This window comes from Arachis hypogaea, chromosome 5, assembly GCF_003086295.3.
Source record: "Arachis hypogaea cultivar Tifrunner chromosome 5, arahy.Tifrunner.gnm2.J5K5, whole genome shotgun sequence".
Taxonomy (NCBI): Eukaryota; Viridiplantae; Streptophyta; class Magnoliopsida; order Fabales; family Fabaceae; genus Arachis; species Arachis hypogaea.
The window spans coordinates 110405968-110419320 of NC_092040.1; positions in this window are offsets into that span (position 1 = coordinate 110405968).

Sequence of the window (13353 nt, forward strand, 5' to 3'; positions counted from 1 at the left end):
GAGAATGGTATAATTAATGCTAGAATACCTCATAACGAGACTTTAAAGTTGCCTACCCACCTCAAAACTTATGGAAAGTTGATTCCTGCACCTCATAATCAAGATACACGTGATTCCAAAACTCTAGAAAAGCTTTTAAACTGACATATATTTTAGCTCCAAAATATGAGATTGTTCATCAAGCTAGAATGTTTGAAATACGTTTTTTTTTTTTTTTTCATTCTATTGTTGCATGTACAGAACAGTTTAGCGAAACTATTAAAAGCACTGTACCAAGCAAAAGAAACCTGTACTTCTTGCAAATTTTATGGAATCAAGTTGTCACGAAGAAAGAGAGAATTTCTAATGTCTCTTTGTCATGCTCCCACTACAAATACAAGTTAAAGGACCCTAAAAAGAACTAAAGTTTCAATAGAAACAAATTGTTGCTTATTTGCCTTCAAAATGTTCATCTTAAGTTCTTTATCTTTCTTCATTTATGTAAATTTTTCATACCTCAGAAGAGTTGCTGCAAGTTATGTGTAATTTAGGTTAAAAATTTGTTTTATCTCATATCAGATTAGCAAATACAATACGATTAGTTCCTATATTTGTTTATTTCTTGGAATGAGGATCTCAGATACAATATGAAAAGGCTATTTCATACACATCTTTCAACTGTCTTTATAATATGATCCAATAGTGATCAATTTTAGCGAAGCTTGTGATTCTTAGATCCTTTTGGTTGGTCTATGTCGCATTGGTGCATGAGAAGGACTATTTAAGAATATCTAACGTTTTTATATTTGCAGTGATTCGAGTCAAGCATAGCTTGAAGATGCTTGAGGGAATAGTATCTAATATTTTCTAGATCAATTGTGATCTGAGTTAATCTTAACTTTGAAAAAGTTTTGTAAAATAATATCTCGTAAATACTTATTCAAATATAATTTAATAGTTTCATTGAGATATCTAACGTTTTCTCAAAGTGTGAAATATACTAAAAATATTCTTTCCTAAGTATCTTCATTCATAGTTTACTTCATGGAGTTGTCAATTCAACTTCAAAAAAAAAAAAAAAAATAGTTTTTCAAATTTTTTTCCATGCATGATTTCTTCTATTCAACCACTATTATGATTAAATGTCATCTTCTCAATATTTTGCTCATCATCTATCAATGCCACCTCTTTTTTTTGTATGTACACATGCCTCTTCATATAACTCAAAACATTTATGCTTAAGATCCTGAAAAATTTCTAAGTTTGGTGTTGATAGTTAAGAAAAAAAACAAGAGCTTCTGAATGATAGAAGAACACACGCAGAGTGCCCAGAAACAAAAAATGAGGACCGTAATAAACTAATAATAATGATGAACAGTGAACTTAGTAATCTGATTTTTCTTTTGTGGTGGTTATTTATTTTCTTACTTGTTTTTCTTCTTTTTTTTTGTCATTCTTTTTTCTTTCTTTGTTTTTTTCATCATGCTTTTATTTTTATTTTTTTTATTTTCTTTGGTGCTTAAAATTTGTACTTCTTCTCCAATACTGTATTGGTGGTGTAAAGGGAGTGTTTTTAATGAAAAAAATTAAAAAAGAAAAAAAGTTCAAAGTAAACATGTTGGTCTTAAAAGTATGTTTATATTGCATTGACCCAAAGTATATGAATGGATCTTGAGAAAAAAAGAGATAGAATATCCCAAAACAAAGGTTCTCCAGAAACATTATGAGAATCCAAATGTCCAACTCCTTGAAGAGTGATAAAAAAAAAAAGAATATGAAAAGATTGAAAAATTTAAAAGCAAAAAGGTTCTAAACACCAATGACTAGATTTCAGTTATGTGCCTGTGATGCTTGTATATATTTGGGTAAGTAAATAAGAATACTCCTTCACCTAATAATTTGGGTCAACTGGTTTAAGATTATCGATTGAAAGTCCATATTAAGAGTTGCCTTGAAACAAAGCATTTAGAGTCTAATGAATTCCTAGTTATATGTTTGTGGTGGTGATTGTGTCGAGAAGAGACTTGGGTGACTAGATTCAAAGGGTACTTTATCACCCAATAACTTAGGTCAACTAGTCCAGAATTATTTATTGAAAACTTATTAAAAGCTTCCTTGAAACAAAACACTTAGAGTCAAAAACTTCAAAACATCTTTTCTCAAGATAAATTCCCAAGATAAATTGTTAAGTAACTACTTTAAAGGTCATACAATTTTAAGAGGATTCTCATAATACTAATGGCTAAAAAAATCACTTCGATATGTGTTACAAGTTAGCGATAATTTTACCAATAGTTGTCCAAAATTGTCTTTAAATCCACTGGTTATGTTCAAATCGGTGACGCTTGTTTAACCGTTGCCAAAAAATTTAATGACGGTTAAATTGTCACTAAGCAATAAAAATAATCATCCCAAAATTTTGGCTCAAGGTTTTGACATTTCTTGCATGTAGCCCGAGATGTTTTCCTCATCGTTTGTCTATTCAGACCAGGTAGGATTATTAGTGTCAAGTGAACCCAAAATCTTAGGGCTGGCCCTAAACCCTCCAAAATAATCCTAGCCCACAGCCCTAACATTACAAAATCATATTTTTTTAAGCCCTAGCCCTAATTAAGCCCTTTCAACAAAAATTAAAACAGGGCTGGCCCTACAAGCCCTAAAAGCCCCCAATCATGGGAAGTCCAACTTTAATTTTGCCTATTCTTCATTCCTAATACAAATTGTTCAAAGAATTACCTCTACAATCTACATTACTCCGTGCTATACTAATTACTTTCCTTCAGTTTTTTTTTTTTATTTCTTTTAATATTGCTAAATGATAATATTGGATGAAAACATATCCTAATGCTAAATGTTTGTCGCCTATATATTGAATTCAATGAAAAAATGAATCACCAATTTTCCTTTTGTGCAAACTGCTACAATGATCATTTCTATGAATAGCAAGCAGCCAAGGAATCATTTCACTGGATTTATGCAAAACGATAAACCTTATGTCTATCAATGAAGATCGAGTATTAGAGAAAAGCTAACTAATAATAATATAAAATTTTAGGGTATGGCTTCTTTTTTTTTGGCGTTTGCTTCTTTTCCAACACGTGGAAATCGACTAATAATATTAAAAATATAATATAAAATGTGCTCTACATTATTATTACAGTTTTCATTCTTTAAAATCATGGATCTATATATTTAGAACGAGGATTATAAATTTGATAAAAGTAATAAAAGAAAGATTTACCAGCCATTATAGTTTATGTTGTACAGATTCCATTCTTTTAATATTATTAGTGCACATTATTAACATTTATTTTTTAATTTTTTATTTTTTACATATAAAAATGATAAAGTGATAAAATAAACTAAATAATTTTTAATAAGTTTTATATGTATTGTTGAGATAAAAAATTAGGTAGCCCATGGGTTAGCCCTAGAATTTTTGGCCTAGGAAGACTTTTGGCCCTAAGAGCTTTTTAAATATTTGACCCTATTAATTATATGGCTTTTTATTTTTCTGGCCCTATAAAGTAGGGCTAAAGCCCTATAGGGCCAACCATGTTGACACTTCTAGGTAGGATATACTTGACTTCTTGAAAGGAGGATGACCAGAGATGGATCATTTCAGTTGGAATTGGTTATGAAATATTCACATTTTCCAAAAGTGTTAGCCACTTTTTTGTTGTCCCTTAATGATGCATTGCCCACTTCCAAATTTTGCTCCCATTGGAATCTAGTAGCTGATGCAACTTTATGACAATAGTATGGTGCATTTGGTTGGAGAGAAATAGGATAGTTTTAAAGTGGCCTATGTGTTTATGTCCTTTTCAATTGCTTGCTAAGTTCTAGTTTTTTGGTACATGATCTATCCAAAGCCTCTGCCTCAACCTTAAACTCTATGGAGTTATGAGTTCAGAAGTCTTGAGCATTGCCTGACTCAGATTATAAGAAACTCAATTGTGATGGTAGTGTTTTGGCTAAGGATTGGAAGACCGATTTTAGTTGTTGCATCTGAGATGACTACTTGGGATGCTGGTTGCCAGGTTGCTCAAGCAGCGTACCTAGGATTAGTATGCTAAGAACATATCTCTTTGCAACTTGGCAAGGTTTGGTAATGGTTTGGGAGTGACCTTAGAAAAGTGCATTGTGAAACAAACTTCTATGAGACTCATGCTACTGTGAACAGATGGAGACAAGCAACCAAAAGATCATGCAGACGAATGTTATTGCTAAAATTTTTTAATTAAAGCAAAGAGATTGGGATCTTTGTGTCAAATTAATTTAAAGATTTGTTTCCGAGGTTCTTCTTTGGTGATGTTGCTTAATTTTTGAAACAATTTTTTAAAGTATATATCCAAATGATATTTTGAGAAATTTCACAACAGATGTTTTTATCCCCAAAAAATTATATTGCTTCGAAGACAAATAAAATTTATAAATTCCTATTTTATTTGGATAAATAAATACTAAAAAATGTGACGAAAGAACTTATATATCTTCTTTTTTTTTAAAGGCTATTTTATATATAATTTTTTTATTATTATTTATGTTTTTCTCTTTGTTTAGGTATTCCAAAAAAAATTGATTCAGCGCTAGGGTGCGTGTGATGAGTAGGCAAACATGGAATAATGAGATATTGCATAGTTGTATTTTTTAAAAATAAAATAAAATAAAAATGAGACAGTGGATTTGGTCCATATATAGTCCTTTCATAGTTGTATTTTTAAAGAATAAAATAAAATAAAAATGAGACAGTGGATTTGCTCCATATATAGTCCATAGTCCATATACGGTACAGTTTTCTCTTCTATTTGTATTATGATATTATCCAACTTTAATATTGCTTCAATATTTTACATTTGTTTCGTGCAGATTTTTTACGGGATATACAATGTAATTGATATGTCTATTCTGGTTTTTTCTCATTATTGGTAGTCTCAACTCTCAACTCAAAGGAAAAAGCTAAAACTTTTTATCTTTTTGAAATATTGAATACCTTTGTTTAATTTCAAACCAATCGTTAGTTGTTACTTGCTTAAATTAAAAAAGGTTGGCAGAGAGAACATATACATCATAATAAACACATCCACTTCTTGTTTGAATTGCAGATAAACATATATAACCAAGCACGTACGTATTACCAGAAATTATTTATTATATTAGTTTATTATTGGTGTTGTACATGTGAGTGAGATAATAATGAAATAAATATTATATAAAAAAAATTTAAGTATATCAAAAACACCAATATTTCAATTATTTTAACCATTAATTTTAATTAATATATATTATATATATTTTTTATAATTCAAATCAACAGTTAAAAAATACTAGTATTTTCAGTACATTTGAAATTCTTCCATAAAATGTGCATAAGTTTTTGGAGGAACAAACACGCTGGCAACACTTAAACCGTGAGAAACTCGGGTTGTGACACGTGTTGTGGGACCAGCTAAAACTCTACTTCTCCTACTTCTATTGATTTCCTTTCCCCTGACTTGCGAGAAGAGTTTGATGAGACTTGTTAAAAAATTTTATATCAACATGTTTATGCTAAATATATTGTTAAAAAAAATTTCTACGTATATAAATATAGTATTATATTATTAATAAATAAAGTATTAGAAAAATTTAAGTATTAATAATATATATAATTAATAATAACAATAATGGAATATATATTATAATTACGGTACATGTATAATTAAATATATACATATATATTAATTATATATTTTTTGGTGACTATATTAATTATATATTTAATTATATATTAATTACGACTTGATATTCTAAAATTAAAAAAAAAAAGAAAAATCTCTTCTTGTTCTAAGCAAGTTTCTAGTTTAAAAATTTTTAAAATGTAAAAAATTATTCATGCTCTTAACGATATATTTTTTGGTTAACTTTAAAAAAAAACAAATATTTCGCATACCGCAAAAAAGGTGAACCCACCATTCCACTCACTACAATAGAACTGTCACTTAGCAGCGATTTATATGAGGACTACAAAATAAATTTAGTAGTTTAAAAATCGTTGCTGTAGGGTGTGGACATTTGATTTTGCTGCGGTTTTATTGAACTGTTGGAACAACCGCTGGAAAATTATTTGATTGGCATTGATTGATTTAGCGACGGTTTGAAACCGCTGCTATTTGGCCAACAGAAAATTCAACCACACTTTTTAGCGGTTTTGAACCGCTGCTGTTCTTTTGACTGTTGTGTTTTTTAAAATGTATTATGTGGCGGTTTCAAACCGTCGCTATCCAATTTTCCAAAAAATTTAAATTTATTTTTGGCCATTTGATAACCGCCGCTATTGTTCCGTCTAAATGGCCGCAAAATGACTGTATTTTATACTGCAATCAATGCTCTTCTAATTACTAAATTATTTTTTTGAATTTTTTTATATTAGAAAAGTTAATTATTTTGTAGCTGAATGAATAAATTGATGGGTGCGGGAACGAATAAAAATCAAAACTGATAAAATTATTCATTAATCCAAATATCAATAAAGTGTATTCCTTACTAAGAGTTGCATAATTAATAATAAAAAAGTGTATATTTAACATCATACATCCCATCTTCGAGAATAACATCCAAAAAAAATTCTATATCCAAAATTTTTGGCCTTAAATTATATGTCTTCTTTAATTGTTCTATGGCACAAATATATATATAGTAGCAAAGATTCTTGCCCAGCTTTTTTTTTTGAATTTTAAGACAAGATTTTTTTTCGTCAGTGAAGTGAATAACTCATTAATTTATTTAAACAAATATCAAAAATTGAGCTATGACAGATCTTTAACATTAACATTATCTTTACCAAAAACAATTCTATTTATATATATATATATATATATATATATATATATATATATATATATATATGATTTTTTGTGTGTTAAACGATTGATAACTACTAACCTAGGTATTAATTTATTCTTTTATTTATCGAACGTGTGTAATAATAACAAATCTTAGTTAAGATGATAAATAACTTGTACTTTCAATAAGAAGTTTTATGTCTAAATATATTTTTTGGTTTTACGTGCGTGGAACATGCCTATTATTAATCCATTGTTTTTAAATAATAATAATAGATGTGAGATAGTTAAAATGATAATATTTTATTATTTCATTAAAAGATTTGAATTCAAATATTAGAAATAACATAAACAATTGTTTTGATGAATATATGAAAAGCATGGGATATCTATCTTAAAAAGGGAAAAAAATTATGAACCAAGTTTTTCTCGATTCTCATTATATATATACCGCAGAAAGCATATATACTAGGATTATATAAAATCAATACCTAATAAACTGAGCAGCATATTATAGAGATGTTATGGATTCTAGTTGTTCCCTAAATCCACGTAAACAAAATTGAAAAAGGAAAACTAATGTTAGTGCATGGCATACCATAATAGATAAACACGTAAGGTAAAGTTCTTATCCATATACATGCTTAATGTTTAAAGTTTTCGGTAGGACTGATGAAGTTTCAAAAGTATGAAAGATATTGGAGACATACCAAAACACGCGTTGGCAAAAGAGGTTGAAATTATCCACCCATAAAAAAGGTTTATTGAATTAGAATGAAAAAAGAAATCTAAAATGCTATATGCCCTAGTCGACACCTAATTAAAATGTGTACCTCAATATCTTCAAAAGGGGATTTGGATTCTTTCTTAGAAACCAAAAGATCAATTATTATTTATTAAATACATGCTTAGACCCTAGCTAGTATAGTGAAAGATATACGCCACTATCCTTTTGCTATCCTTTAATTTCTTTGAATTTTCCGGTAAATAGTAAATTACAATATGCTGGAACTAGAATTCTGGCCGGTAATAGTATGTTCTAAACAACTTTAATATTAATAACCTGTGTCATATAAACGATAAAATTAGAAATTATAATTTATTAAAGCAAAATCAATGTATATTAATTATCTAATAACTTTTTAAATGTAAAAGTGCTGTGGATTAACTCCCTAACTAGGCCCAACATGATGGTTGTCCAATATCGCCACAAACTGGGATCGGATATGGTTGCACACAGCATGGATTTGCACTTGCATCGATCAGCATGGCATAACATTATAAGAAAAAGTAATATTCATAACAAATAAATTTATTACAAAAAATTTTGAAACAAAAAAAAAATTATAATAAAAAAAAAGTTGTTACAATATGTTTTGTTACAAAAAAATTTTGTAACAAAAAATAAAATTATTACAATACAAAATAATATTTTATAACAAATTTTTTTAATATAAAAATCAAAATTTATTACAAAAATAATAATAATTTTTTACCTTTAAAATATTTTTTGTAATAATATAATTTTTTCTATCATAAAATTTTGTTATAAAATATAACTCGATTTTATAACATTTTTCATTCTTTTAGTTACAAAAGCACATTATTTATATTTTGTAACCATTTTTTAAATACAAATTACACACATAGTTTGTCAAATTGTTTTATTTTTTAATTAATTAATATATTCAAGTTAGTAAACTCGTAGTTTTTATCTGAACTTGCTAAGTTAGTTCATAATCGTAATTTATTGAATCGTAAGACAAAATGTAAATGTTACTCTTAAAATATAAAAATTATGAAATTTTTTACGGCAAAAATTAATTTCACAAATAATGAAATAAATCTCAAATAAACCAAATTATCCATAGGACTATAACTAATATATACCATAATAACTCAAAGTCACAACTCAAATTAAAACACAAATTTACAACTCACAAGTTTATACGATACTAAAATAAATTTAAGTAGCAAATAAACCAACCAAACTACTATAATAAACAACTAATTAACTAAAGTCTAAACAAATCATTTAATAGTCACTCTATTCTTTATCAATCTTAATTGTTCTATAGTCTAAAATTTTTAAAGGTCAAAGAAGATGCCTGATGAGTGGAGAAAGAGCACCTTGGTACCTATCTACAAGAATAAGGGGGATATACAAAGTTGCGGAAACTATAGAGGGATCAAACTTATGAGTCATACCATGAAGTTATGGGAAAGGGTGATAGAACGGAGGTTGAGAAAAGAGACACAAGTAACAGAGAACCAATTTGGATTTATGTCAGGCAGATCTACCACTGAAGCGATATACCTATTAAGAAGGATGATGGAGATGTATCGTAGTAATAAAAGGGATCTACATATGGTTTTTATTGATTTAGAAAAAGCGTATAATAGAGTACCAAGGGGGTCTTATGGAAGGTTTTAGAAAAGAGGAGACTAAAGATCGTATATATTCGTGCAATTAAAGACATGTATGATGGGGCCACAACTAGTGTGAAGAATCAAGGTGGTGTGATAGAGAAATTTTCCATTGGTATAGGATTACACCAGGGATCATCCTTAAGTCTATACCTTTTCATATTAGTCTTGGAAGTACTCACAGAGCACATCTAAGAGCCTGTGCCATGGTGCATGATTTTTGTCGATGATATCATCCTTATGGGAGAGTCAAGGGAAGACCTAAATAAGAAGTTGGAGTTATGGAGAGAAGCTCCATAAGTGTATAGTCTGCACATAAGCCGTAGCAAGACGGAATATATGGAATGTAAGTTCAGTATGAGAAGGGAAAACCCTAATATAGAGGTGAAGATTGGAGAAAACATCCTACAAAAAGTAAAAAGTTTTAAGTATCTTGGGTGCATCATACAGGATAATGGAGAGATTGAACAGGATGTAAATCATAGGATCCAAGCAAGTTGGTCAAAATGGCAGAGTACATCTGGTTTTATATGCGACAAAAAAAGTGCCTTTAAAACTTAAAGGTAAATTCTATCGCACCGCTATAAGACCGGCTATGCTTTATGGTACGGAGTGTTGGGCGGCTAAAGGGGAGCACAAACATAAGCTGGGTGTGGCAGAGATGAAGATGTTGAGATGGATGAGTGGTCATACGCGATTGGATAAAATAAGGAACGAAGATATAAGGGAGAGAGTTGGAGTAGCACCCATTGTGAAAAAGATGGTTGAATCGCATCTCGGGTGGTTTGGACATGTGAAAAGAAGACCGATAGAACATCCAGTTAGGAGGATGGATGAGATGAAAGATGGACTAGGGGCGAAAGGCAGAGGAAGACCTAAGAAGACCATCCATGAGGTGGTCAAACGAGATTTACATGTAAACGATCTCTCTGTAGACATGGTACATGATAGAGCACAATGACGTCGTTTGATTCATGTAGCTGACCCCACTTAGTGGGACAAGACTTTGTTGTTGTTGTTGTTGTTGTATCTACTAAACAATTTAATGTATCATCTAATTTGACGATCTTCATCTAAGTTATCACATACTTAAATGATTCAGTTAGATGATTTACCTGAACAAATACATAACTTTTTTTGTATAATTATCATTGATAAACAGTAAATGCTACCTTGCAAGACACTCATTTCAATTGCCGCCACTACAAGATTTTTGCTTATTTGAGGGAGTATTTTAGTGAAGGTTTTTAAAAACCTCCACAATACATTTTATTTATGGAAATTTAAAAAACTTCCACCAATAATTAATTAAAATTAAATTTTAGAACAAAACCTAATTTTTTCGTTTTTTCAATACGAGAGACTGAGTTAGCTCCGAGAGAACCCTAAGTTTTCTACGCCATTTTCGCCGTCGTTCCCGCTACCATTTCTGCCGTCAGCACCGTCACCACTGCCGTATCCGTTGCGGTAGAGAGTTTCTAGATCGAGCGCTTTTGGATCAAGGAGGTTGATGTTGGCCCCAATGGTAAGATCCATTACGAGAATTTCATCACTAGAATGATTGCTAAGTAAACTCCTCACATATAAGATCCTTGCAAATTCCATTCGCTCTACTTCTGGATTTTCCTAAATGTGTTCTTTCTTTTTTCTTAGCTATTTCCGTATTGCTGTTTTTTTTCTTTTTATTTATTTATTTTTGGTCATGTTTAGTTTTTGTTTTGTGCCAGTTCCTTTACTGGACGAACGGGTTAACCATGTTATGCGCATTTTGATTTTTTTTGTCATATTAATGTCATCGTGTAGCTAACAATGGATGGTTTTAGGGATTCAAAATTTGCTTAGATTGAATATATGTGTATGGTGAGATCGGAAGCAGTCTTTATCTGCTTCTGGATCAATGTTATTTTATTTTAAAGAATTTTATTTGTCTCTTTACGTTTCTCTGCATCTTTGTTATTTTGGATTTGATTATTTGCTATGATCATAATTTTCTATCTCTCTTTCTAATTGTGAATTATAATTACTTGATTAATTAATTGTTCTCTTGTCCTATTACTTGACATTTTATTTTACTTGATTATAATTACTTGATTTATGGAGCAATTTATTTTATTTAATTTTAATTTCTCCATTCTTTTTATCTGGTGGTGTTTCAAATGAGAAATTAGTTTGTTCTATGTTATGGTGGTTGAATTCGATGGACTTTTATTAAAACTCTGTTTCATTGATGATGGATTATTCTAAAGAAGTGACATTTGGTCATTACAAGGTGCTGCTATTGCTCTATTTTATTATTTTTAGAACATTGTCTTACTCCTCTACAGAATCAGAGTGGGTTGAGCTATGTTTAATTTATTTATCAATAAAATCTTTGGAAATATTGGTAGTGCACTTGATTATACATAACTGATTCACATGAATTAATTTTTATGGGAGAATCGATTTTCTTCTGTCCTTCAAAATACACATTCTGACATTCATATATGGCATTTTACTAAGGTGATGAAAAGCTGTTCCTTTTAGTTGAATCAAAATATACTATTATTTCATTTATTCATGTATTTATTTATTTGTTCACATTATGTTAAAATAAGGAATATTGTGCATGGATACGTTTGTTCCATCTCAAGTGTCATTTATTCATTTTTAAAATCAAACTAATTTCTCCCCTAATTGTGCAATGCACTGTGAAAAAAGCTTTGATTAAAGCAACAAAGCTTGAAAGGAAGGATCTACGGTTGGTCAGTGCAAGTAGGACCGATACAGGAGTCCACGCCTGGGGTCAGGTCTGACTTTGTTCCTTTCATGTGGTTTCTAATGAAAATCATTAAAAATTGTATAATTTACCATGCTGCAGAAAATGTGAAATTCCACTCAATTTTACATAAAGATCCTCACTAGGCTTTGTCTATATAACTGTGAGTTCTAAGGTTTTCAGTATTTTTGGCTCTACAACCTGCAAAAGTCTATGAAATACATGGATATACATATACGTTAACTTCAATATTATATGCCACCATAATCATATATTCTCTAAGAAAATGTAAAAGGTTATTCATAAAATCGGTGATGAGTACATTTCATCATTCTATTATTTCCACTTAATAAGTTGCATGTGTTCTGAACGATGATATAAAAGTAGTAATACCAGAAAATTGCTAGCATTCAACCATTCACACGCAATCATTTTCCTTTTGTAGGAAGTGGATCTAGCTATAATTCTGTATAGTAGCATAAGAGATAAATAAAAGATAAAAGATTAAGAGAGAGTTCAAGATTTGTTATTTGCTACAATTAAGTGACAAGTGTTGCTCTGAGCCTCGAGTTTGAGGCTAGCGGAGGAAACTTAGAACATGGACCACAGTGTATAGAGGTCAGAAAAATTATATGATATAGTATATAGTTTTGTGAGTAACAAGGATTGCAATGAGAATCTTTTATTATTTAAATTAGTTGGTAATTGTGGAGGAAATTAGATGCAGGGCAGGATTTTGAGCTTTATAAGAAAGAAAAAAAAGAATGCTGTTTTGTATGGTATCCCCCCAAAGCAAGTGGAGTTCAGTTCTTGCATCCATTATCTCTTGGAAGATATTCTTGTAAGATACTCATACGCACGAGACCATTGTATTTGTACTACTGCTCACATGTCAACTATGTCTTTCACATGCTCATTTATTGAATGAGAAGAACAACTAACAACAACTAACTTAATAACTAACCACAGCTCGTTTTTACCTTGTTTGCTTTACATTATCATAAGCTGACTTCTAGAGCTTTCCAACAATATATAATAGTCCATACTTTGCTTCAGATTAGAAGGCCCAAAACTGGTGTCCAACGCCAGCTACCTGCTCCCTTCTAGGCGTCCAGCACCCAAAGAGCAGAGACCAATGTACAAACGCCCAGAGAGAACCCCCAGCTGGCGTTCCACACCAAAAGAGCCTCATAGAACCAAGAGCCTCATAGAACGTGGATCTCATCGAAGCTCATCCCAAACACTCACCAAGTGGGTTTCAGAAGTGAATTTTAGCACTAAATAGACTATTTTACCTTTACTAGTCATTTGTTTAGTATTTAAAGTGTATTTTACAGACCTCTTAGAGAGGATGACGCATACTGTTTA